The sequence below is a fragment of the Notamacropus eugenii genome, chromosome 5 (assembly GCF_028372415.1).
Source record: "Notamacropus eugenii isolate mMacEug1 chromosome 5, mMacEug1.pri_v2, whole genome shotgun sequence".
NCBI classification, from domain to species: Eukaryota; Metazoa; Chordata; class Mammalia; order Diprotodontia; family Macropodidae; genus Notamacropus; species Notamacropus eugenii.
In genome coordinates, this window is record NC_092876.1 from 445,658,966 (window position 1) to 445,684,629 (window position 25,664).

General features: G+C 35.0%; 1 pseudogene; it reads left to right on the forward strand.

Annotated features, from left to right (window-relative positions):
• The window catches only part of LOC140508039 (MAPK-interacting and spindle-stabilizing protein-like), a 113,791-nt pseudogene that overhangs the window by 86,305 nt on the left and 1,822 nt on the right, over positions 1-25,664 (forward strand).

Sequence of the window (25,664 nt, forward strand, 5' to 3'; positions counted from 1 at the left end):
GAAGGCAGACAGCACAAAACAGAGTCTGATGAGTCTGCAGTATGGAAGCAGCAAAAGAGAAAGTCTGACTGTGAGGACTTCTCATTGGGAGAGGAGATGGCTAGTCTCCCAGGAATTCTAACACGGGATTAAGAAAGAAGATCTAAGATGGCACAGTGGTGCAAAGACCCTGAGAGTGGTGGCCCAGGAACAGGTGAGACCTCACTGAATAGTGAAGCCCAGTGGAAGGCCAAGGATACAGTTTCTAGGAAGATACAGGGATACATGGAAAGGAAGAACATGTCTCTCCCACTCAGATGTTAGTTAGCACTTAGGGGCAAAGTCCTAGTCTCCTCACTTTAGGTAGGGTGCTGCTCACCAAAATTATTTGGACCAAATCAAGTCACTGCTTGAGGGAGGGGATTAAAATTTGAATTTTTACCTTTTTCATGTAGTGTATTTACATTTTACTCCTCAAGTCAACTCATATATAACCAATAATCTTCTAGGTAGCTCTCCACTTTCCATCAACAGTTCTGCTTCATTTAGACTCCAGGAAATAACATGCTTCAACCAGAACAAACTAAATACCTGAAATTTCACCATTATGCTGATTGATAACCAATTCTCCAGTGACTTCCCCACTCTGACTGGTGGGGTGGATGATGGAATACTAAAATACTTCCAAAGCCTTCTTTTATAAAAGGCTCTGAACTTTCCGAACTTTCCAGGTAACTGTCCACTTTTCAATAACAGCTCTGCTTGGTTTGAACTCCACAGAACATCATCCCCCTGAGCTAGGTGTTCCCATCCCTTGCTTTTCAGATTCTTTTTGTGCATTGTTTTCCTTCTTTATATTGTAAATTCTTTAACAAAACATGTGGGAGAAGCAGTATTAGACTGCCTATCAAATAAGGTCTACAAAGCCATTGTGCTGACCTCATTGTTGCCAGCCTGTGAAACCTGGGCAGTATACCAGCACCTGCTAGGAAAATGAATTGCTTCCATATGGATTATCTTAGGAAGATTCTGAAGATCATCAGGCAGGGTAAGGTACTGGATACTGAGGTCCTTTCTTGATCTAAACTACCAAGCATTCAAACTTTACTATAGAGAGCACAACTTGGATGGGTTGGCTACATTGTTCAAATGCCAAATACACATGTGCTTAAAAGATTATTTTGTGGAGAACTGACAACAAGGAAGATGCCCACAGAGTAGTCAGAAAAAGTGATAGAAGGACACTTTTAAGGTCTTTCTAAAGAAATTTGTTATTGATAATATAACATGGGAGATACTGGCAAAGAACCACCCAGCATCCTGCATCAATTAAAGAACTGTGCTCTGTGAGTAGAATGGTGCTCTATGAGTAAAGCAGAATTTCAGCATCTCAAAAAAAATGTGAGATGCACAAATATAGATACATCTCCACCCCAAAGTTCATATATTTGTGAATATATTTTATATATTTCATTCATATTTGTGCCTGACATGGTAGGGCTTTCTGTGCTCATGTCGGTCTGGTTAGTCACAGTTGCACAAACCATAACTCGACTTTAACATGGTAATAACATTTTGGCCCTCTTCAAGAATGAGGGAAAACAGACAACCAACCAAATTCTCTGAAAGCACAGACTGTCTTTCTTTGTCTTACTTATATTTCCAGTACTTGGAGTCACCTAGGTGGCAGAGTGAATATAGCACCAACCCTGGAGTCAGAAAGACTCATTTTTCTGCATTCAAATTTGACCTCAGACACTGACTAGCTGTGTGATGCTAGGTAAGTCACTTAACCATTTGTCTCAGTTTCCTCATCTGTGAAATGAGCTACAGAAGGAAATGGCAAACTATACCGAGAACACCCCAAATGGGGTCATGAGCAGTTGAACACAATTGAAATGACTGAAAAATCCCCAGCATTTAGTACAGTTCCTGGAAGGAAGTGTCTTATAAATGTTTTTTGAGTGGAATCTAGTCCATGTCAACTGTTTCCCAAATAGCATGAAAGATGAATGAAGTATTTATTAAGCACTTACTTTGTACAAAATTGGGGAGTATAGTAGATAGAGCACTGGGCCTGGAGTTAGAAAGACCTGAGCTCGAATCTTCAGACATTTACTATCTGCGTGACACTAAGTAAGTCACCTAACTCTATTTGCCTTAGTTTTCTCATCTGTAAAATAGGCTAGAGAAGGAAATGACAAACCATTCCACGATCTTTTCCAAGAAAATCCCACATGGGGTCACAAGGAATTAGACATGACTGAAAAATGACTAAATAACAATTGTGCCAAAGTACTTTGTTGACAAATGCATCGTTGGCAGAGTTGTGAACCGATCCAACCATTCTAGAGAGCAATTTGGAACCACGGCCAAAGGGCTACAAAATTGTTCATACCCTTTGATCAAGCAATGGCACTACTCGACCTGTATCCCAAAAAAATCATAGGAAAGGGAAGAGGACCCACATGTACTAAAATATTTATAGCAGCTCTTTTAGTGGTGGTAAAAACTGGAAATTGAGGGGATGCCCATCAATTGGGGAATGGCTGAAGTAGTGGTGGCATATGAATATAATGGAATACTGTTATGCTATAACAAATGATGAGCAGGCAAATTTCAGAAAAAACCGGACTTACATGAACTGATGCTGAGTGAAGTGAGCAGAACCAGGAAAACATTGTACATAGTAACAGCAACACTGTATGATGACTAACTATGATAGACATAGGTCTTCTCAGCTATACGGTCATCTAAGACAATTCCAAAAGACTCATGATGGAAAATACTATCCACATCAAAGAAAGAACTATGGACTCTGAATGCAGATGAAAGCATATTGTTTTCACCTTTTGGTTGTTTTTCTTTCTCATGGTTTTTCCTTTTTGTCCTGAATCTTTTTCACAACATGACTAATGTGGAAACATGGTTAATATGATCGTACATGTATCACCTATATTAGATTGCTTGCTGTCTTGGGGAATGGTGAAGGGAGGGAGAGAGAAAAATTTGGAACTCAAAATCTTACAAAAAATGAATGTTGAAGACTATCTTTACTTTTAATTTGAAAAAAATACTATTAAGTAAAAAAAAAATAAAATACCGTGTTAAGTGCTGGGGATACAAATAGAAAAAAAGTCTCTGCTCTGAAGGATCTCATACTCTAGTGCTGGAGACAACACATAACAGAATGTTTCAGCTGAAAGTCAAATGGAAAAGTTGTATTGTCCTCATGGTGCAGAGGGAAAAAAAAACATGTTAATTTCTCCGCTTTAATGTCATTTCCACTCATAAATGATAATAAGACTCGATGTGGAACCTTTTGTCAGTGCCAAGAACTGGGCATAAATCCAAGTTTCTCCTTCAAGTTATGTATTTCACAAGAGTATGGCAGGTGGTCTTTGGTATATGTGTTCATTCTTCTGCAAAATCACCTTTAGAACATACAGTGTGATTCTGAGTCTACTCCCTTTGGGGCACAAACTCCTCTTGCTACAGAGGAATCAGTCTCATTATCTTTACTTGATGAAAATCTCCCAATGGTCACATTTTCTTCACATTTTACATGAAGCTGAGTATACTGTCAGCTTTGGGCTAAGTCAGAATAAGAAATATAGCTCTTTTTTTCAGATCTCAATATGTGATGAAAGGGTTAAATAACAGGAAAAGCTGCTGGGAGAATGTTCAATAATGCATTCACTTAGATACATAGATTGCATGCTTTCAATTGCTATGGTATTTGTTAAAGATGTGCCAAGTAAAAGAAATCAATTATTAACAAAGTTAAGGCAGCCCAGAAATCATAAGATTAGCGACTTCAATTTTAAAGTTAAAAAATTGCAAATAAACCACATTTATAATGTAAGGAGAAGGAGTAGTTATTATCCCCTAGCTCCTGCACTGCAAACCTACCAACTATTCTCATTCTTCAAAATTATCCTCCCATTTTCCTCCATGAGATCATGTTTTAAAGTTACTTCAATCAATGAAGATTACAGTAAATATCGTGATTTTGATCTCATGTAAATTTTTCATGTAACCTGATAAAATGCATCATTTTATTATAGTGGGGTACCTCAGTTTTCTGATACGCATTGGTATTGAAGGAGAGTCTAGGTGGCTGAATTTTTATGGATAATTGAATTTATTCAGACACTCATAAAATCTTAGATTTGGAAGTAACCCTAGAATACATGTCTGTCCGTCAATCAATCAATGATTTTTAAGTACCTACTATGTGCCAAGCGCTGTACTAAACAGAGAGGCAAAAGACAGCACCTGTCCTCAATGAGCTCATAGTCTGCTGGTGGAGACACGTAAATGAATATATGCAAACCTAGCTTTATGTAGGATCAATAACAGATGATTAAAAGCGGAAAGGCACTGTAGTTAAGAGGCATTGGAAAAGGCTCTCTGTGGAAGGTAATATTTCAGTTGGAACTTAAAGGAAGCAAGGGAGATCATGTAGTTGAATCATTTTTAAATCATTTTAAATATAGTTGAACTAAATTGCTAGTTGAACTAGCAATTTTTTAACCTAGTGCAAGAGAATGGGCACAGAGCAAGAGAAAGGCATGGGGCAAGTGGCAGAAAGCCATCCTGAAATAGGGACACCAATCCCCATAAGATGTTACTTTGGGATGCCATGGCAAGGCTATTGCCAGAGAGGCCAATATGAGTGCCAAAGTTTATGTTGTTGGGGTGTGTGTGTGTGTGTGTGTGTGTGTGTGTGTGTGTATGTATCTCAACTGGGATATTGTTGCTAGGAGAAGAGGAGGTTTGCAATCCAGAGTTTACTATATTGACTAATATTCCAGGTAAATGAGAGGCTATATGTCATTATTTCTTCTGCTAAAGGAATTAAAATGTTCTTGTTACTCTCTAATTTTGGCCCACTAGGACAAAGCCACAGTTGCCCTGCCCTAATTATATTGCTGACTCCAACTGCCTTCCTGGCACATTAATTTCCTCTATAGAATTTTGACAAGTGGTTAACCCATTGTCTGTTTGAATAGGTCCGGTAACAAAGTTCCATGCTTTCTTGCTTGCTGGTCCAAGTGCAGAAGTCCACCCATCAGCATGAGATGCTGATGATAAAAATCAGTAAGCAACATGTGCTAAAGCCAAATTTTTTTTTTCCTTAAAGAAATATTTCATTTTTTTTTTGATAATTTAGAAAGATAAGTCAAGTTCCTTGATCTCCTTTACATTCTCTTTCAGAAATCAGACCAATCTGTTCTTTGAGTATTGCCAATTGGTATTTGGTCATAGCTAAAGTATAAATATAATTTACTCTATGCAAGTTATTATAAAATTATCTGCACCTTCTACATTTTCTGTAAATGAAATCTTCACACTTTTCTATAATATTAGTGGTTATTGTACTTTCCTTGACTCACTGCTATGACAAACTCTTCTTAATCATTCCTTCACTCATAACCCATCAGTGGCTCCCCAGTACCAATCAAAACAAATTATGAGTTCTTTATCCTGTCATTCAAATACTTTCAACCTATTTTTCCAGTCTTATTTCATACCATTAGGGACAAGAGAAAAAAAGGATTAGTAGTAGCACTGGTGGCCTCCTGCTAAGAGATGATGAGGCAACCATTTGTCAACCATGGAATTAATAATGGAAACATCTGATATCTTCACAGAGCTATATCCAAGATGTGACAAAGAAATCCCGAGATTTGTCAAACTGGATAACTACGTTTGGTGATTTATGTGGGAACATGTGATATTGCCAGAATCAAGCTGTAAATTGTTGCTAAGAATTATGAAAATATGGGCAAGAAATCTATTACTTGGAGTACAGGTAGTGATCTTATCAGTACTGACAACTAAAAAATTTTAAGCAAATCACAAAGTGTCGTTTAAATGCAGGATATCACCATCATCATCTCATATGAAACAACTATAAAATTGATAATGTAATGAAAAATGCATTGGGGAAGTTTATAATGCTAAAAGTTAATAGGTTTAAAACAAATTATTAAATATATATGTATGAAATGTCACAGCATATGTATTCATAAAGAAAAGGTAGGTGATGTATAAAAAGACATTGGTAATGATCTAATAATATTGGAAGATTTTAATATTCTTAGAGCTAGATGAATCCAACACAAAGACAAGAAAAGAAACATAACTCTGAACAGATTGTTGTAAAAAAAAGTAAATATTATTATCTCTAAGCAGTAATATTTTAAAAAATCACAATTTCTCAGCATCTCATGGTACTTTTACAAAAATAAATTGTGCAATAAGTCCTAAGGGAACCATGGACAAATATGTTGTGCTCCCAAACTCTCAAGTGCAGTTTTAAGCTATTAAAACTTAACACTTTCTTAATACTTTATTAAAACTGTCCTATGATTTTAGGACATATTTTATTAAAAGCAGAAGTAACACACTCTGCCTCAAAAGATGATAATGCAATAAAATAATGACAAATAAAATAAATATGAACTGAACATAAAACAAAACTCAAAGGGAATAACGACACCGAATAATGAATAGGCTGATAGAAATCAAGGAAAACCACATAATTATGAAAACAGAAATAGAGAATATGTTGAAAGTATGACATTCATCTAAAAGTTCTCAAAATATAATTTTCAATGGAAACATATTAGCAAAATAGAAAATAGAGTATAAATGAACTAACTACAAAACACAATAGATTGGAAGATAAACAACTTAACAACTCGAAAGTAAATACAAAAAATCTTAAAAATTACAAGAGAAATAGAGAAACTTGAAAACACAATGACAACAGAACTGCTAAAAATTTGTCTTATTAAAAGAGAACAAAAGCAAAAAACCTGTTACCTATTATTATCCAGAAAAGAAGAAAATAAAATAACCAAAATAAAAAAAAATGAACGAAGAAAGTTTACAAAAGAGGGATGTTTAGAAATATCACAAATAAATGCATATGGTTAAATGACAGCAAAATGGAGAATTGAAAGGAAGTTGATTATTACTGTAAGACAGGGATAGTGCCTAGCCTAATAGAATAAGAAATAAAGAGCTTATCAAACTTAATCTTAGAAAAAATTAAGATACAGAGTAATTGAAAAAGAAAAAAAATGCTCCAGATGGATTTATAAGAGAATTCTATCAAACATTTAAAGAGCAATGATATCCATTGTTATAAAAATTAACCTCAAATATAGTGACAGAAGGCACTCTGTCAAATTCTCTTTCTGAGTTAAATACAATCTCAATACTAAAAAAGGGAAAAAAAGTAAAATAGATAAAGAGAACAGAGAAATCTTATTAATGAATATCGATGGAAAAAATTAAATAAAAATATAGTAAGGAGAGTGCAGCGATATATCCAGAAAGTAACGTATTACGACCAAATTGGATTTATACAAGGATCTGATGATGAAGATGTAATATGAGGAAAGCAGTTAGCATAGTCATATAAACAATAAAAACAACGACCTATGTATATATTTACATGAGGAGCAGACACAAAAAATGCCCTTGATGAAAAATCGCGTTCATTAAAAATTCTAAAAAGCAGAGGCGTACAGTTTTTCTTTAATATGATCTGTGCTGGACATTGAAAGTCTAGAGAATGTTTTGCAATGGAGAAGCACCAGGAGCTTTCCTAACACAAATGGGCTTAAGTCCATCCTTTTGCCCCAAGGTCATCTGAAATAGTTGTAGAAATGCGAACTATTGAAATGAGACAAGAAAAGAAAATTAATTGTACAAACCAGCAAAGGAGGAGAAAACTTATTTAAAACAGGGTGACTAACTTAGAAAATCAAGAAAGAAGTGAATCTCAATCAATCAGCAAATATTTATTAAGTACTTCTTATATACTCCTATGTATTAAATGGGTTTTGTTGACACATAAACAGATGAAAAAGAGATGTTTAATATCTTTAGCAAGACAATAAGATATAAAACAAGCCCCTAAAATCATTATTTTTATGCTTTACTAACAAATACCATAAAGAAATTATTATAGTGATAATGATATAGCCATAATTTATATATTTTAAGATTTACAAAGTTTTATATATATGCATACATATATGTGTATATATTATATATGCATGTATGTGTATATGTGTGCATGCACACATTTATACATATATGTGTATATATGTGCATATATACACAATTTTATTTGATCCTCACGACACTGATTTTATAGATGAGGAATAGGGCAGCTAGGTGGTAGTGGATATGGAACTTAGAGTCCAGAAGGTTAATCTTTGTGAGTTCAAATCTGTCTGCAGATACTTACTAGCTCTATGACCCTGATCAAGTCATTTCCCTCGGTTTGCCTCAGTTTCCTCATCTGTAAAATGAGCTGGAGAAAAAAATGGCAAACCATTCTGTTATTTTTGCCATGAAAACTCCTACTGAGGTCAGAAAGACTCAAACAGGATTGAAAATTACTGAACAACAATAGATAAGGGAGGTGCTAAAGAAATAAGTGATTTGTCCAGGATCACACAACTCTAAAGTGTCTGAGGCAGTATTCAAGTTCCGATCTTTCTGACTCAAAATTCAACACTCTATTCATTATACGACCTGGGTACCTTTTTGCTACCTTTCTAACAAAGATATTAAATGCCAAAGAACCATATTTGTAAACATACCTGCTAGATAATCTGGATGCTTTAAAAAATTTCCATAAATGCAATTGAAAAATAGATCTTACAGAAATAAAAGAAGAAAAAAGAAGGAAGGATTTGGTTAGGTCATGCTAATTTAACAAAAATTGTAATGTTGTTTAATTAATTTGAAGATTTATTATTATGCCAACCACATAAAGTATATCTAGGAAATACATTATAAAATTAGAAAAATAAAACAAAATTCCTTCAGAAGAAGAAAAGGGAAATGATGAGGAAAAATGAACAAAGGAAAGATACACAACATTACCCAACTTGAAAGTATATTATAAAGAAATATTTATCAAACAATTGGACTGGTTTGAAAAAAAAACCCAGTAAATTAATGGAAGTTTTGCTAATCCATTAAAAGAAGCAATGTAAAACAACAGTACAGTGTTGATGACTAAGACTATAAATTACTTAGGGAGATTCTTTTCTTGAGAAAAATTCTTGCAAAAATTGGAATGTAGTTTGGCAGATATCAGATTCAGACCAATGTCATATTCCATATTTCACAATAACCACAAAATGGATGCTCAACTTGAATTTAAATGTATAATAGCAATATCAATGCTAATAATAGAATTGAATAAGGTCAAGTACCTTGAAAACAATGGTTGGGGGTATAACTTTCAATTAAGCAAGGTATAGAGGCAGTCACAAATGACAAAATTCCTGCATCAAATAAAAGCTTTTACATGAATAAAGTCAATGAAGATAGAATAAGAAAAGAAAATTTAGAGTGGGAAAATAATTTCTATCAATTATCACTGATAAAAGTCTGATATCGTATACAAATAAGTAAGACACCAGGAGCCGTTCCTCAACAGACAAGAAGTTAAAGGTTATGAATAACACTCAAAATTAATCACAAACTCGAATGGCCATATAAAAAATCCTTCCAAATCACTAACAGTGCAAAAATTCAAATTAAAACACTTGAAATTTAATCTCACACTATGTAAATTGGACAAGAAAACAAATTATGAGATTAGTCAATGATGAAGGGACTGTAGAAAAAAGAATACACTTAAGCACCTAGAGTGGGACAGCAAATTGACCACACTATACTGGAAAGGAATCTGCAATTATGTAAGAAAAGTGACTAATTTATCTATATAAATCTCCTGACCTAGTGGCTGAAAAAGTCAAAGACAGAAATAATATATTCTGAAATATTCAGTAGTGTTTGTGGTAGTAATGAACTAGAAACAAAATGCATATCCATCCATTGGAAATGAATGGACATAATTAAATATATTACTGTAATGAAAAATTATTTTCTAACAAAATGATGAAACTTACAGAAATGGGATTGGTGTTGAACCTATGCTATAGAATCTCCTATATGACCTGTATCTAAAGGCATAAAAAGTATGCTTATCAAATTTGAAGATGATACTTCGATGGAGAGAGAGTTAGTATGTCAGAAGACAGATCTAAGATCCAAAATACTCTCTATTTACTAGAATATTGGACTGAATTTAATGTTGATAAACTTAAAATCTTGCATTTGGGTTTAGAAATCAACTTCATAAAGCATAGTTTGACAGTTCATCTTTTAAAAAGATCTGGAAGATTTGATGGATTGTAAGCTGAATAAAGAGGCTGTTTATACCTTCAACAATCCCTCATCTGAAACAAGGATTGGTCCCGTGAGAGAGTTATAATCTAATCCTGACTGAAGTGGTTTTATCTAAGGAAAAACTTAACATTTAGAAAGATTTAGAGCTAGGATCAATCTCCTCTGATGATAATGGAACCTCCCTCCACTTAATTTCTTCAGTGGAAAACAGAGGACTATTTGGTAGGTATGTGAGAGAGGGATTTTATTCAGGTAGAGGTGGGATGAGACAGGTTTTGTACTATCTTCCAACTCTGGAATCCTATGAAACGTATGTGGATACGAGCTGAAGGTTAATTTGAAGAGGGAATAGGCTGGCTTCAGAGGACAAAATAAAAGTAAAAGATATAATAGAATGAGAAGACATAATAGCCTAAATTAAGCCTGAGCTAGAATTCTTATGTCCCTCCTGGGTTATCTCATCTTTCCTATGTAAGGATATTTTTCTTTGATAAAAAGTTGGGACATAAACAATTGTACCTGGAAGTCTTTCAACTTTTCCTTAATGAGGAAATTTGACTTGCATTTATAGCATTTATATCCCTAGAGCATGTGTAATAGTAACTGGACATTTGTATAACACTTTAAGACAAGCAAAGTTCTTCACATATTTTATCCCAATTGATCTTCACACAATACTATGATGTAAATGACACACACATTATTATCTACATTTACAGATGAAGAAATTGAGGCCCAGAGAGTTTAAGTGATTTGCCCCAGGTCACAACTAATAAGTGTCTGAAATAGTGTTTAAATCTAAATTTTCTTGACTGAAGTCAGTGCACTAGCAACATGGTAGATCTCTTGAACAGTTTCCCTAGTGTTACTACTCACTGTGTCTTGGGTGTAACTATATTGCTCCATAGCACTCTATGGAAATTCTCTCTGCAAAATTCCATACCAAGCTGGTTGCTTCTCTAACAATATTCCTACAGACTCTAGTTCATTGTGGGACTAGAATAGATTATGAGAAAGAGTTTCTGACTTAAATCAGCTGGGAAAAAGTTATGGCCAAAAATATCCCTGATGAAGAAGGTGTTAGAATGTTCAGGTTAGTGATGCTTGTGCTGGTTAGATTGTGCTAGCATCTGTGGCCAAGAGTATGAAATGTTGAATTGCAGATCCAGTGACAGAATGAACTCAGTGCATTATTGGTAGAAATCAGTGCCAGCATCAAAGCTTGAGGAGCAAGAAAGAGGACACCTGGGGGCTTCTGACTATGTTATAGTGAAAATCCTTCCTTACCAAAAAAAAAAAAAAATAACGTGTCCACTTAATCAACAGCTGATTTAACTTTCAGATATGTTGGCATATGTTGGGGTTTAGGACACAGTTCAAAGGGTTCATCTAGTTACACTAACATAAGGTCTAAGGTTTTGGTTCCCTAAAGATCTTATCTTGTGATGAACACTAATGATTTATTTTCAAAAGCTTTTGGGTCTTGAATAATTATGTGGAGGATGTGCTCAGTGCTGCAAAATATAGGCAGATGATAACATCCTTTAAATCCCACATATGTCTATATATTTAATATCACTACCACATTTCATGGGTCTATCCATGCACTCCCTAGGTCCATCATATTATTGGAGATGCTTTTTGTTCAAATTTTGTATGTGTGTATATATATGTATATATGTATGTGTACACACACACACTCACACACACACACACACACACACACACACACACACACACACACACATATATATCTTTCTATCTAAGTTCATGGACCTCCTGAAGCCTTAAGGCTATGATAAAAGGCTTTTCTTTAGAAGTTACCACCCAATCTCATATTATTCCTCATCCAAAAATTTATGAAAGACCAAGTTTATAAAATGATGGAAAACCATGACATGTTACAGAACCCTAAAACCTTACTCTTACACTCCTTAGAAGTAGAGGCCCAGACTTCTATGTTTTAAAATTAGTCAAGGACGCCTGAGTCTTGATTCAGAAACCAGAGTCTTTTGGAGCTTCCAGATTATTGAGAAAGAACAGGTGAATGACTATTTGAGCTGGATCAGAGTTTTGTTCCAATGGATACTCTATTGCAACAAAATTCTTGTAATTTAGTTTATTTTTAGTGTATTTAAATTTAAATTTAGTTTATTACAACAACAATTCTCCTTGCCAATCCATTGAGTCATTAATTGGGCACTCAGATAAGCAACATTCTAAAGTCATAGGTTTACACAGTTACAGATAGAATCAGAAATCATCTAATCTAGGCTCTTCATTTTCTAAATGAGGAAATGAAGTCCCAGAGTAACTTAGTAAGTGACTTTCCCAAGATCACTGCTATATAAATACCAGAAATTGGATTCAAACACAAGTCGTCTGATTCTAAATTGTGTTCTTTTAACTGCATCATGTTTCTTCCCTGGAAGCCTGCAGTGGAATCATCTCCCTTTGCTCAGATACTGGATGCACTCAGTCAGTATTTTTCTTCTGTCTGCCTCTCCTCCCATCTCTCACCCAGTGACTGAGTTTCCTACATATTTTGGAGCACTAAAAAGCAAATGTTTGGGGTATGAGCTAGACATGATTCAGAGTAAGATTATAGTCAACCTAGTCTGATGAGACTGGGAGGGATCTGCTAAATTATTTTTCTATATACTTCATCTTGGACTGACTATTTCCTTTAAAAGTCATGAACCAGAATTTAGAAGATATTGGCATGTTCTCTAAATGGTGCTCTTATCCTCCTAGAGCCAGGAAATCTGTGGTTTAACTGATTCCATATTAGTTGCAACCAAAACTATCCCAAAGAAGCTAAAAGGGCAAAATCTTTACATACATCATACATCTTTGATAAGGACTTGCTATCTAAAATATAGGAAACTATTAGGGTTAAGGCCAAGAGTCATTTCTTGTTTGAATAAATAGTTGAAGTGTATGAATAAACATTTCTTAAAACAATAATAAACTATTGACAACCACACAAATATAATTGCAAATTATATAAGAGAAATGGAAATCAAAACAACATTGAGGTTTCACTTCAAAATACAGGAACAACCACTATTGAAGGTGCTATGGAAAGACAGATACATCAATATACTATTGCCAATTTGTGGATTCTGAGATTGTAAATTGGTTCAGTAAATTTCAGAATTGGAATTATGCTAAGTAAGGGCCCAAAAAAGTTCCTACCCTTTCACTCAGATATCTCACTACAAGGCATATATCCAAGGTGCTCAAGGACGGAAAAACTCCATATGCACCAAAATATTAATAATAATATATTTTGCGGTATTAAATGATGGAAAACAAAAGAATCCCCCAAGGATTAGGGAATAGCTAACAAATGGAGTCGTATGTGCCATGATTACAACAATGTAAAAGAAAAGTACAAAAGTAAAAATAAAACAATATTGTGTAATAGTGACCAAGTCTGAACCCAAAGAAGAGATGACAAAATAGGTTTCTATCCTTTGTTTTCATAGATGCATGCCTATGGATACAGAACATTGCATATACAGATTCAACTAATGTATTAGGTAGAATTAATGGATTGTTTCTCTTTCCTTTTTTATCCTTTGTTACATGGGATGGCTCTCTCTCTCTCTCTCTCTCTCTCTCTGCCTCTGTGTCTGTATGTATTGGGAGGAAGGTTTTTTTGGGAATGAAGGTGAAATGAAAACAAAACAGGTCAATGATTATTTTTTTTTCTTTGATTAAGGGAAAAATTTCCCAGAATCCCTGAAGCCCTTAAAGTCAGATAGTACTGAGTAATCTCTATCAGGTTGGATCAGTAAAGAAACATTTATTTTGCACCTATTTTGTGCCAGACACCATATCAACTGCTGTAAATACAAATACATGTAAAATCAAAGATAATTGTTTCCCTCAAGGAGCTCATTATCTAACGGGGGAAGAAAACACACAAAAAGAAACTGAAAATAGAAAAGGTCATGATGAACAAGTCCAAAGAAATGAAAAAACAGTGGGAAATGGGGAGAAAACTGCATTGAACCCCTTCCTTAAAATAGATGCCTTCAAGCCTATGGCCATGCCCTCTAATCAGAGGGCCCGATAAGAGGGCAGGAAATGCTGATGAAATATGAGTACCAGGCAGATTCAGTCTTGCAAAATAAGGAAATTTCTCAGGGACAAATTTCCTGGGGAAGGAGTACATGATAGATATCAGTGTAATGTACTTAGGACTAGACAATGCCCACTTTTTGGATCTATCCGTTGGGAGATGAGAAAGACTACCTGACTTATTGGAATTAGAAGGCCAGAATTGAATGTACATTAATAACTGTGGAACTGCTGATTATCCCTGTCAGGGTATCTGGTATTTTGGTAAACACCTCTGAAAAGTATTTTGTATAGTTCATTTTCCTCCCAAGACTCAGTTCTCAGTTGGAACATTCTATTTGTTAAAGGTAAGAACCTGGACCAAAGAACTGAATTCTCAATTATTGCTGGCTAAGTCCTGTATCCTACATCTGTACTTTAGACAGTAACTGCTAGGGTGAACTTACCCTAATTGCCAGTTCTACAGCTAGAAGACAGGGACTTGCAGAAGTACTCAAAGACTGCAAAATACAATATGTACATCTGCACGATGAGTAGTTTAGCATAACTATCTTTCTGCCAAATTAATTTTTGAATCCAGTGCTAAAGCAGCCTACACTTCAGATGCTGTTGTTCAGTTTTTCTCCCCACTTAATACTATTTTATTTTTTTCTAATTACACATAATGATTCAATATTCACTTTTATAAGATTATGATTTCCAAATTTTTCTCTCTCCCCAAGACAACAAGCAATCTACTATAGATTACATATGTACAATTATATTAAATATCTTTCCACATTAGTCCTGTTGTGAAAGAAGAATCAGAACAAAAGGGGGAAAAAGACATGAGGAGGAAAAACCAACAAAAAAGTGAAAATTGCATGCTTCTTTCTGCATTCAGATTTCATAGTTCTTTCTCTGGATGTGAATGGCATTTTTCATCATGACTCTTTTGGGATTGTCTAAAATCATTGTATTGCTGAGAAGAGCCAAGTCTATCAAAACTGATCATCACAGAATGCTGTTGTTACTGTATACGGTGTTTTCCTGGTTCTGCTCATTTTACTCAGCATCTGTTCATGTAAGTCTTTCCAGGTTTTTTTTTTTTTTCTGAAATCTACTTGCTCATCATTTCATTTAAGAAAATAGTATTCCATTACATTCATATATCACTACTTGTTCAGCCATTCCCCAATTGTTGGGCACCCCCACAATTTCCAAATTTTTGCCACCACATAAAGAGCAAAGCAGCCTACTCCTAAGATATTATCTTGACATCAGTGACATGATCATCAACGCTAATTTTTATGTCTTTCCACTTTTTTTTTTTAGCAGAATTCAAAACACTTGCTTGTTTAAATGTTATTGCTCACTTTTGGTTGCAATGATGTTTATTTTCACTGACTTCCACAGTAAGTCTCTGTCTTGTAGACTTTTAAGGATATCGACACTATAGATGTAATAAGGTTAGTAACATGGTAACATGGACCAGTGATGTCATTTTAGGTCATCCCCTACAAGCTATTACTTGACATATTCTCATATTTAGTTTAATCCTCCTGAGTTCTAATCAAAGGGTCATATTTCCTCATTCATTAAAACAATTTCAGTTTATCTTTCAATGAATCAACTAAACTCAGAGGTCCCATATCAGTTTATCAAATATTTACTTAACAAACTAGAGAAACCTTCTGTCACCACAGTAATTACTTATGCCTCCACGTTAAATCCCTCAGTCTTCTGGGATTAAATAAATATCAGTGTTACTGAATATATAATTTATTATCAATGAAATAATAATAAAAAGATACATAGATAATAAATTATAATATTTTAGCAATGGAAAAATCTCAGACTGAGTCACCTGAAACATATATCATAACCACAAGAGACTTATCTTCACTTCTGAAAACTAGTCCCACATAATTGAGTTCTTCCAGGATGGCAAATAAAGTATATTTTCAAGAATTCTATTCATTCTTTTCACAAGAATGAATAGTATGAATGTAACCTTTTCACAAGGTAAAGGTTACAGAGTTTTCAAATAGAAAGAAGATCCCTGCAATTAATTTCTTTCTATCTTTTACAGAAATGACAGGAAAATAGTCTCTTTATCCTCTCTCAAGTGAACACTTTTAAGACTCCTTTTCCAGACTCACCTCTCCCAAAGTCCTCCTTATCATTGTCTTCATAAAATATTAGTTGGCGAATCTCCTGAGAAGGAAATTTTCTTTTGCCTTCTTTCTCTCTTCTCTATATTTTCCTTTCAATTTTTCTCCTCATAGATTAAAGTTAAAATTCATACACTCTTTGATACAAAGAAAAAATTTCCCCAGACAATAACACTTACAACTACAACTACTCTAGCTTGTCTGCTTATAAAAACAAAACAAAACAAAACAGTAGCAGTTTCTTTAACTGGTGTAGAAGAGGGTTTTTACATGGCAGTTGCATAGATGTTTTACTGATTCAGATTTCATTTTCACAGCCATGGGCATATATATGACCTCACATCTTCACCTTTTGGCTTGCATTGAGGTTGATCATACTACTATGAAGTTAGAATCCCAAATAATGGAAAATTACCATACAAGAATATAAAAATATCATAGAACATCTTCTGTTTTCAAGAACTCAGGTTCATACAATAAAGTTCTATATCATGTTTATAGAGAGATAGTATTCTTTGCCCAGGACTAAAATTATTAGGCAGTTTTATGACTTATGAATACCTTAAGATTATTCTGGTCACTGTATCCAGAGAAAGCAATTAGCTCACTCATTAATTTTTATTGTATTTCATTTACAGAGGTTGTGTCAGTGTGGGGGAGCTATGTTTAATATCTCCATCAGAAGTATTGATTAAGCTCAGTCTCCTGATGTGAAATGTATGCGAAATGAATATGTGTGAAATATGGCTTAATTTAGATTGTAGTAAAAACACTGTGAAGTGATTTTTTAAAATCACCTTACTTGATTGAAATGTAAATGGAAGTTAATTTAGAATTTATCCTTCTCTTTTGATATATTGTCTTTAAACTAATGTAAAGAAAGAATGAGGTGTGGGACAGAGATAAAAAAGGAGCTTTTTACTCAAAAATGATATTGATCATTTTTGTGATATTGATCAAATATTATGTCGGCCGGTGAGGCTAGTTGGGGCAACCATAACTGGCATAGAGACCGTGTGGCTGGATCAGGTATGGAAGGAGAGGGGGAAAAATAGCTGATGTTCCAAACACTAATGCTTGCCATCAAGAGAAAGAGAAACAGTGCAGAAATAATCTCTGCTATGTGAGATAAAAATGAAGATTGTTTAGGGTGAATTAAGCTACCAGTTCTATATTGGAGGCTTACCAACAGAACATTGTTCATGAGCTTGGAAAGGACCTTAGAGGGCATTAATTTAATCCTCTGCTTTTACAGAGGAAGAAAATGAGGTTCTTAAAAGCTAAGTGACTTTTTCAAGGTCATACAGATAGTGAGGGAGTAAATTTGATCATAGGACCTCTGACTCCAAGTTCATCATACTATACCACACTGTCATTGTTTAGTCATTTCAATCACGTCTGACTCTTCTTGACCCCATATGTGGTTTTCTTGACAGAGATCCTGGAGAGGCTTGCCAGTTTCTTTTCCAGCTCATTTTATAGATGAGAAAACTGGCACACAAGGTTAAGTGACTTGCACGGGGTCACACAGCCAGTGTCTGAGATTAGATTTGAACTGAGTCTTCCTGACTCAGACCTGGCACACCGTCCACTGTTCCATCTACCTACCCATAGAAAGAACCTATGGTATGGAATATTTTAAAAGCTATAGTACTGTCATAGTCTCCAGCAGAGAGGGAGATAAAGATAAAAAACAATTTGTATCACTATTAGTCTAGTGCCTTTAAAGGTAAATAATTATTTAGATTACTGTACTAGATAAAGCATTAAGCTGGGAGTTTGGAAAAGTATGTTCCAGCCCTAGCTAGGTGTTAACCGGCTATTAGATATTAGGGAAGCTTTTGAACCTCACAGGACTTGTTTTTGAAACCGAAGTATGGGCTATTGCACTAGATCATTGTTTCCCAAACTAAACTATATTTCACTTTAGAAAATATCTAATTTTTCTCCTGTAAATTGCGGAACCCTCTCCAACGACCTCTCAGTAACTCCGCAGCTCTGAGGCTAGCAACCTGGGAAAAGCAAAAAGTCTAAGGAGGAGAGTATGGCAGAAAGATAAGGAGGAGAAGAAAAAAAAGTCAGTATTTTAATGTCATAGGATTTAAGCAGTAAGGTCCCAAAGTAGTAAAAACCTTTACAGATTGAGAAAATTTTGCCTCAGACCTGTATTTGGGAAGCTCGGGATGGTCTCTGAGGTGTCTTCCACTCTAACGCTGTACTGTTCAATTATTTATAGATGTCTTCCTTCTACTTGAAAGTCTCTCTCTTTTGAAGGCACACTTAAAGCCAGGAAAAGAAGAAAGGTTCAACTGATAAATAATGGCTTGTCTCAGCCTAATAATCTCTCTTTTCCAATGCTGCCTGCATTATGATTTCTCTCCGCCCACGTTTCTAATTTGGAATTCCACAGCAGTAACTATGACCCTGACTTCCAGCTGCTTCATTTGTTTTATTTGTCTTGTGTTTACTTAAGAAGTTAAAGAAATTGCTTTCTATATCCCAGTCCCCCCGCCCCCACTGAATATTAAAAACATAAGAAAGATAGAGAGACTAATTAAGCGCATTCCATTCCAATCCTGTGGCTTTTGATGTCATTTGCAGGCAATACAGCCCTGCCTTTTCTCCTGTAGTTTACGCTGACAGCAGAACTCTCAAGACTGAAACACAGCCCTGTGATTAGTCTCATTATATCTATTATTCTAGCTCTAACCAACTCTATGCAAGCACAGCAAAGTTATGCTAATTATCTCAGCTCATGCCTGCTAGAAGGTACCAATGCTGCGGTAAATGCAATGAACAGTAAAGGGGAGAGAGAGACACAGAGAGAGAGAGGGAGAGAGAGAGAGAGAGAGAGAGAGAGAGAGAGAGAGAGAGAGAGAGAGAGAGAGAGAGAGAGAGAGAGAGAGAGAGAGAGAGAGAGAGAGGAAGGGAAGGAGGGAGGGAGGGAGAGGGAGAGGGAGAGGGAGAGCAGACTTACATCTTTCCCTCTTCACATCAGTCTTTACACACCTAAAATATTTCTTTTGGCTTCTCAGAACTCAAAATTGAAAAATGAAAGTATTGCCTTGGTATTAATTTCTGCCACTTTGGCTACACTTGTTTACTTTGCTATGTGCCTGAAGGTAAATATCTAGTTTCTCTCTCAAAGTGGATCTGCCTCATAGTATTTAGGAAGCAGCTTTTTTGTCTCCTTGCTCAAGATAGACTCCAATGATGAGAACCAATATCTACCAGGGAGCCCCATCTGCAACAGGAATTTATTTTTCCTTAAAGGTGACCTGATTAACCCTAACCTGACTAGACACAACTTCCTGATTAGCTAAAGGCACAGAAAAGACCCCATCCTTATAGATTTAGGACCTTTCTGACTCAGCAGATGTCTTAAATTCTCTTGAGTCACCTACCCTGTTGACCAGATTATTTTGACATAAAAATAGATCCAAAAGTTGATTTTACATATCCTTGCTGCTTAGGGTTAAGTGAAGCTCTGTCTGTTAACTTTTCAATTACTTATGAGTGCCTGATGCCATCCTGAACTAATGAACTTCCAATATCAGGCCAACCCCTGATCCTATTTCACCCTCAATTCATTCATATTCTTTCATAAAAAAGAAAATTGGGGCTTTGTATATACCCTTGAATGATTTTAGATAGTCAGATGTAGAGTATATGCAAAACTGCTAGATTACTATTAATTTTTCGCTTTTCACTAGAATGCTCACTAGGAAGATATCATTATGGATTCTCCCTAGGTGTGGCTGATGTCAATGAACAGAATTGTTGTTTCTTTCATTGTCCTCCAAAAATTAAAATAAAACATATCATTATGGCAAAAGTGACATATTGAGATGGACAGAAGTTTACTATTATGCTTGCCAGAGGAATAGTCAATAAATCAACAAGCATTTATTGACAATATATGTGTCAGGTACTGTCCTTGGTGCTGGAAAAACAAAAGTAAAAGTAGCACACTTCCTATCCTAAAAGAGTTTATAAGCTAAGGAGACGAGGAAGGTCAAAATGCATACAAAGAAATAAATGCCATAGCCACATATGCTATACATAATATATTATACATTTATATCACATACAAAGCTTTATTACATATGTAACACATTTATTACGTATACTTATATTACAACTCAAAATACCATACTATATACTATACATATGTATACACACATGTATATATGTATGTATATGTATATGCATGTGAACTGGGTAAGACTTTGGGAGATAGTAGAGAATAGAAGGATCTGGTGTGCTATGAGGGGTCATGAAGAGTCAGACATGACTTAATGAATGAACAACCATTGTGTATATCTATCTATCTAGTATAGTATACTACATATGCTATACATACGTATATATATATATATATATATATATATATATATATATACACACACACACACACACACACACACACACACACACACACACACACACATACATAATACCATATGTGGAATATATAATACTATATTAATCCACATGTGAGTTAAACCTTGTCACACATATTTCTTACACCCATGAATTCTATGTGTATTTGTGAGAGGAAGTGAACCAGGTTCTTAGGAGAAGGTTTTGTATTAACTTCCTTTACCATTTTATCTAAAAGTAGTAGTAGCTCCTCTCTGGGGACCTTCCAATTTGAACAGATGTTGAGAAGTACTGCTGCTATTTATTTTCTCTTTCTCTTCCTCCTTCTTTGTCTTCTTCATTTCTTTTAAAGCTAGGACAATTTACTTTTGACCTGAACAGTTTTCATTTTTGATTTCTTGAAATATAACTCAGAAAAACAGGCTTTAAGAAAAGCTCATTGTGATTTAAGTGCGTCTACTTGAGTACACCTTTAAACCCAAATCATTCTGACTTTCACTGAATGAACAATAATAGGCTCAGCCCAAGTCTGTATCTTATTGTTTAGTTCTGATAGTTTAGAATGCACATAAATAACAATCATTTTCTGTTCTGGACAGAAGCTCCGAGGATCTTCCTCTCTCAGATTGATATCTTTGGAATGATAAATTGGTTTATCTTTGGTCTCAGTTTCTTACCTAGCCCTTAATCATTAAATGGGTGTGGCCTCAGACAAAGTGAGACCTGGGAAAGATCTTAATTTAGAAAGGCCAAGGTTACCCACTGCATCTTGGATTATATATTTCTTGACCTTCACGTTACCACTGGCCTTTGATGACTCTGGAGGAGAAAGAGGCTAGCAATTTTTATGCAGCTCTACCTCACTCAGATGCAATTCTTATACAAGTCATCACCCTTGTGATGCTATTGGACCTCCTTGAGAATGAAGATGAATAACTATGTATGTAATATATGCACAGTTGTGTGTATTTATCTATATACACATGTGTATAAATGCCTTATATATCATATATACTGTGAACAATGATTTCTAGACTCAGAATTCCACCCACCTCCAGCCTTTGGTTCAAAGTTCTTCAGAAGGCCATTGCTGATAATAAGATTGCATTGAATCTTACCCTGATCCAACCTAACCCAAACCTGAATTGATTTTATCTTACTCAGGTTTGGGTGAAGACAGATTAGGAATGGATGGAATGATGACAGGATGATGCCAGCTCCTGTTGACCAAGATTAACATGTACTCAAGACCTCATTTTAATATAGTCCACCTCCCAGTATGTTGACCAATCAGGGTTGATTGACACTCCTTGGGAACATCTACTTTTCAAAGGGCATATAACCTGTACCTCCAAATCCCAAATTGAGCCAGTTCTGAACTGGCCACTTTAGTGGGGCCCAGATTTGGACTGAACTCCCATCAATGCACGTCAAGCCAGCTTGAGAGAAATTAAATTTTGTACATATGAACCCTAATTTCGTTTGTCTCTTTCTTAGAACAGATTCTCTAATAAACTGAGGTTCACAATGCACATATATACATATGTGTGTGTATATTTACATAAAGTAAGTACAAATAATTGCGGGAGAGGCACTGGCAGCTGGGGGCCAGAGAAGACTTCATGCCAAGACTTCATGCCATGTACACAATTTAAACTGAGCCTTACAAGCAAGTAGGGACTCATAGATTTAGAGATAAGGCCTGAGTACATTCCAGAGATAGGGGACAGCATGCACTAAGGTACACAAAGAGAAGATTAAAAGTCATAAATGAAAAATAGCGTGAATGCTAGTTTTGCTGGGATGTATTATGAGAAGAGAAATAGTGTGCTGTAAGCCATGGCAGGCTGAAAGTGCTTGATATGCCGACTTAGGAGTTTGGACAGGAGGTAGGAAATTCAATTCTTTTTCTTCCATTTAAGCAATAAAACCCTAAGTCACTGTGTCTTCCCATTCATAGATACCAGATAGTACCTGAAAGTGAATATGACCTAAGGAAAGAGGAAAAGTAAGAGAAAGAGAATGAAAAATCAATAGAGTGCTGTTGACATGATGCTCTCAATTCTAATTTATTTGCTATATACACATATATATATATACATGTATATGCACGTGTGTATACATGCATGTATATATCACATATACTGTGAAAAATGATCAATCCTTATTTTGATACTTGCTTCCTTTACTTTTCCAGACTTCACTTTCTCCAACTCTAAAATGGAGAGGTTGGGCATATGATACAATCATAGGAGTCACCAGAAGAATATTTATATATCTGAAAAGATATTTACAAAATAGGAAAAGAAGAGCCAGGAAGTGAGCTTGCCATTTATAAAATAGCTAACTAAATAATTTGAGTTCTAGTCATGCATTATCTCCTCTATTCCTATTTTTCTCATCAATTCCCTTATGACTATGTACATTTTATTCATTCAAATAAATTTAGATGCCATTTAGTTTATTTCTATAAAGTATATACTTGAAAGGTTTATTTGTATACCATTGAATCAAAATTTTATCTTTTGGCACTATTGTAATATTTATCATCTTGTTGTGGTCCAACCATAAAAACTGAACATCTCTCCGTTTACTTCTCTTTCTTTATTTCTATAGAATTTGGCATAGCTGTTTTTATATAAATCTTTTGTTTGTCTTCAATAAGGTTAGCACTAAGTGATTTTCTATATTTTGTACTTAATATGGTAGAATTCATTATATTATTATTTCCTCCTGGTTATTTATAGTACTGATAGAAATGCTAGTGATTTTATGGATTTATTTTGTATCCTGCTGCATTACTGAAGGCATTAGTTTTAATTAATTTCTTTGTCAATTCTCTGGAGATTTCTAAGTAAACCAATCGGGTATCTGCAAATAGGTATAACTTTATAATTCCTTTGCTGTTATTTACATCTTTAATTATTTTCTCTTGTTTTATCGCTACGTCTATCATTTTTTCCCCAAAATGTAAAATTATAGAGGTGAGAAGGGGGATCCTTTTTTTATCCCTATTTGTACTCAAAATTTTTAGTATTTCTTCATAGAAAGTAATGCTATTTCTCATATTTATAAATATACTCTTGATCACATTAAAGAAGAACCCTTTCATGTCTATGCTTTTTAAAGTTTTAAATGAAAGTTGCACTTTGTCAAAGTTTTTTTCTACAACTATAAAATAATCATATCCATTTTATTGCTTCTCTAATTAAGTCTGCTTGCTTTTTTCCTGCTGTTAAGCCATCCTTGATTCTCTGGCATGAAACAAACTTGACCACTGTGGATTATTTTCGGGGTATTTTCCTGTCATCTCTTCACTAATTTTAATAATTTGCAGCAATATTTATACTTTGGCCAGATCCTGTTCGGCCACATTCTGTGCTCTAGATTTTACCATTCACCTGGAACCGCAAGCTCCTGTCCTGGGACTCTGAGCTTCTCATTCCTCTTTCTACCCTGGACTTTGACCTACTACACTACTTTCCAGTTAGATTATACCACTCTGGCCTCTACCTCTGATCTTTTACTCCAAGCCCCAACCAGAGCTTCCCACCTGGGCTTCAGATTGGGCCATATTTACTATTTTTCCTTCACCAGCTGGATTCCGACATTCTTTGTCTCTCTTATATTTTCTATTTTTCATGAAAAGGGGGTAAGTCAATCCAAAAGGAACATTCTCTTCAACCATTGTACTTTTTGCTCTTTTGCTGTCTTACCTAGAATAAAGGGGCAGACAATCGGCTGTATAACCTTGCCCTCATTACCAATCAAGCAGTCATGGTATATAGTTAATAGGTCATTTTATGCGAATGTTTAGCATCACTCATATAGTTACATAGAAATTCTTGTCATCTATTTTTAAGCACTGATAGTTTACATGCCAAGTTCTCACAAAAGCTTCTCTGAATTGCAGCTATTGATTTTTTTATGGTTTAATAGTGACATGCTGAGAGAAAAAACAAATGAATTTTATTCACACAGTGAACAATATTCACAATAGCTTATAGCACTATAAAATAAGCATGGCCAATTTTGCGGGGAACCTTTCACCTTCGGTTAACTATCGGAATGTTCCATGAATAATGAAATTGTCACCTTTCACATAGTATTTTTAGCACTTATAAATACACAGTGAAAATAGGGATCATCGAGCGGGATTTGAGCCTATATGTCCTTGGTTTGATTCATGATGAAATGATTACCATAAAATGCTGCCCAGTGCTATGTCTTATAAAATCTGGAACATATAATCTAGTTAGAATTGGAAGAAACCTTGGAGTCCAAATCCCCCATTTTATGAACAAAGAAATTGAGGGGCAAAAGTTGAATTAATTTATCAAAGGTCACACGAGAGATTGAAAAGATAGAGGAACTAAAAAAAACTTAATTTCTCTAATAGAAATTCCTGATTCAAACATGCACTTGGAGCATGAGGAGTTAGTTGACAGGCACTTTCTATTTTAAGTCTTTAATTTCCATATTGGGGGAATCACAGAAGCTTAGGGACCTTGAATATCACCTACTCCAACAAGTTCAAACCTTCTTTCCCATAAGAGCCCTTCTAATATTTGAAGACAGTTAACATATCCCCACTGTTTTCTCATTTCCAGGCTAAGAATCCCTAGTTCCTTCAACTCATTTGCATATGACAACATCTCAAGGCCTTTCACCATCTTGTTTGTCCTTCTCTGAATTTACTCTAGGTTTTCAATGTCTTTTTTAAGATGTAACTCCCAGTGCTGAATAAGACACTTGAAACATGATGTGACCAGGACATAGTAGAGGAGGAAAATTGCTTCTTTACTCCTGTAAGTCAAACCTCTTTTA